The sequence below is a fragment of the Ailuropoda melanoleuca genome, unplaced genomic scaffold, assembly GCF_002007445.2.
Source record: "Ailuropoda melanoleuca isolate Jingjing unplaced genomic scaffold, ASM200744v2 unplaced-scaffold11365, whole genome shotgun sequence".
Lineage (NCBI taxonomy): Eukaryota > Metazoa > Chordata > Mammalia > Carnivora > Ursidae > Ailuropoda > Ailuropoda melanoleuca.
In genome coordinates, this window is record NW_023179799.1 from 973 (window position 1) to 4,244 (window position 3,272).

Below are 3,272 nucleotides of genomic sequence, written 5' to 3' on the forward strand. Positions count from 1 at the left end.
ATGGTGCCAATCTCCTTAGTTGTTGATTGCTATCATCCAAACGGAACCCCAGGCTCTTTCTGTTCATTTGCAAATTCTTATAGTGATAATTCAGAATGTGCTGCCTTTCTAGAACCCTTGCTACATGATAGGTGAAGGGTACCCTGTGTGGGAGATTGAACTGGTCCTGGTACCTCCATGGCACACAGAGTTAGAGTTATTTATAGAGTTTGTGGAGAGGACATGCCTATGCAGTAAATGCTATTCTATTCTGTTAATTATCAATAAATTAAAAAGCTATGGTGCCACAGCCCAAGTCTGCTATTTTTCAAGAATCCACAGTTGGCCTATGTTCACTGGACAAAATCATAAAGATGGGCTCCTACACTGGTTGAGTGATAAGCAAGTTGAGGAAGGGCAGTTGATTTCATCTAATCCCAATACGACTATATAAAAATCTAGTAAACAAAAAATCTTTGGGTTACTCACAGCAGTTTCCTAGAATATTGTCCTCTTAATTTGGGATGCCTTGCCCTTTCTGTCATGCAATTCTCACACCCAAGGTGAATAACCTGAGATTGAGGCAGTGTCTGTGTGCAGCAGTCTTTCTCCAGAGGAGGCGCACACTAATTATGGCAGCAGAGTAGAAGTCCTCAGTTGCTGGCCTAGTAGCACATGGGCACTTTATAAGCCAGGGGAAGTTTTTAAGTATTGCCTTATTAATTTTTTTTCCTCAGTAGAATATAAATTCCACAAGTAAGAAATTTGTCTACTTTATTCAGCACTGTGCCTTCGGGACCTAAACAGGGTCTGACACATGCTGAATGCTAAATCAAAAAGGACTGAAATTGTGAGTTCAAAAAAAATGAGTGAAATGAAACAAAGCTCTATTATTTATTATCATCATTATCATAACTTTACCTTCTAAGCAAAAAGATCTTTCAAAGTTGCAGGTAGAGTTCTTGGACAAATAGAATATGTAAAGAAGGAAGTTTTAAAAAAACATGGATGAAGAAGTTCAAGGAAAAAAAACAAGAATGGCAATTCGTAGTGACGTTGTTCACCTTCAGTAGGCTCCCAAACTGTGTAAACTAGCAGCGTCCTCAGAGACATTGGTCCCACGGAATCCTGGGCCTATAGAAGCTCTCAGGCATCACTCACGTGTTCATTCAGAAACAGATCCCAGTAAAGTCCAAAATCCTAGTGGGTATAGCATGGCTCTTAGAATGAGTAGGGGCCAAAACCCAGTTGAGGAGTTCTGTTTTCTTTCCTGTGTCCCTGCAGGCCAGCCCTTTGGTTTGCATCTCCGTCCGTCATAGTTTCTGAGGGCCCAGGGTCCTGTGGATGACTCGCCTCAGCGCAGCCTTCACTTCACCCTTCCTTCAGCTGTAGATGATGGGCTTCAACATGGGAGTCGCCACTGTGTAGGAGAGCGACAGCAGTTTCTTGCGCTCAGGAGAGGTGCTGGATCCAGGTCGGAAGTCTGGGAGGATGGCAGTGCTTACAAGAGGGAGATGACCAGGGGGTGGGAGCAGCAGGTGGAGAAGGCCTTGCGTTTCCCCTCAGCTGAGGGCATCCTGAAGATAGTGGACGGGATGCAGACACAGGACCCCAGGATCAGCAAGAAAGGGAAGAGAATGAATAAGACAGTGGCTGTCAGAGCCTCCAGTTCACACAGAGAGCTATCAGCACATGCCAGGGCAATGACGGCGGGGTTGTGACAGTAAAAGTGCTTCACTCTTTTGGGGCCAAAAAATGGGAAGATGAAAATGGATGTGGTGTGCAAGGTGGCCACCGGAAAGCCTGAGAACCAGGAGGCAGCTGCTAGCTGGGCACCAGTCCTGGGGCTCATAAGGACTGGGTAGCACAAAGGGTCGCAGATGGCCACGTAGTGGTCATATGCCACTGTGGCCAGGAGGCAGCACTCAGCAGCCCCAAGGACAAAGAAGAAGTACAGCTGAGTGGCACAGCCAAGGAAGGAGAAGGTTGTGTCTTGGATGATCAGAGTCCCCAGCATCTTGGGCACAATGACCAAGCTGAGGCCTATCTCCAGGAAGGACAAGTTCCTGAGGAAGAAGTACATAGGATCTTGTAGCGTAGAGTCCGCTTAGTGGCCGGGATGATGAGAACATTGCCCATTAGGGTAACCAGGTAAATAGTCAGAAAAGGGAGAAACGGCAGACCTCGTAGCTCAGAGGACAAGGTTGAAAAGCTCACAGAAACAAACTCACTGACAACTGTCCAGTTCCTCCACCGCATTCTTCTGCCCAGGATGTCACTGGGCTTTCATGCTCCAAGAAGGTAGAAGTCTCCATATGTTATTTAAACCTCTATCATACACTTGAAAGAAAACCTCCTATGGCCTCCTTCTCCACCTTTCTTGATATAGGGGTTCAAATAAAAAGCTGTACCTTCCACAATGTATAAAAAGAAGCCCGCCCATGGGATTCACAATTTTTTGGAAGAATACTAATCTGTTTTCAGATTAAACTNTAAGCCCACCCATGGGATTCACAATTTTTTGGAAGAATACTAATCTGTTTTCAGACTAAACTGACGCACACCACATATATCTGTACATCCCCTGATTTTCTTTGCTCTACAGAGAAGTTCAAAATCACAGCTTCCCTTTGGGGCTCCTACACTATCTTTCTTCAACAGACAGGGGTACTAAAAAAGAAGCCAGGCCACCACTTCTGAAGAGAGGGGTCTTAATGTACAATGAAAGGTGGTGAGGTCAGCCATGGTGTGTTTTTTGCAAAATGAAAGGACACAAAAGAGAAAGTCAAGGAAACTGAACCATCAGTTACCAATGATCCCCAAGATGGAGACCTGAATGTGTCCTAATCTCAAGCAGCCTACACTCAGGATGATTTCAGGATNCACACTCAGGATGATTTCAGTATACTGGAGGGATCTTCAATATAGTAGAGTATTTCTTCATTTCTAAGCTGAGAATATGGCAGTTTATACAAGGAGACACGGAATATAGGGACTGTGGCTTATTTTGATCCCTGGGCTAACTATTTTGCATGCGGTTGTATGTGATCAGAAAAGGGAACACAGACTCAAGATAGTGTCAGACGGTAGAAAGAATCCAAGTGTATAACATATAAACCCTTTCATCAGCTTTTGTTGGTTGACTTGAGTCTTGACAAACCCTTTCATCAGCTTTTGTTGGTTGACTTGAGTCTTGACTCTGAAGATACAAGAGCTCAAGTCCATGTGTTAATAAATAAAGACCAACTGGAAACGGGAGAGACTAAGGCTACTTTCTTAATCGTTAACAGATA

The 3,272-nt window shown here is 44.4% G+C and overlaps 1 pseudogene; it reads right to left on the bottom strand.

Moving 5' to 3' along the window:
* Positions 1-893: 893 nt before the first annotated feature.
* Positions 894-2,379, bottom strand: LOC109488702 (annotated as a pseudogene).
* Positions 2,380-3,272: the final 893 nt, after the last annotated feature.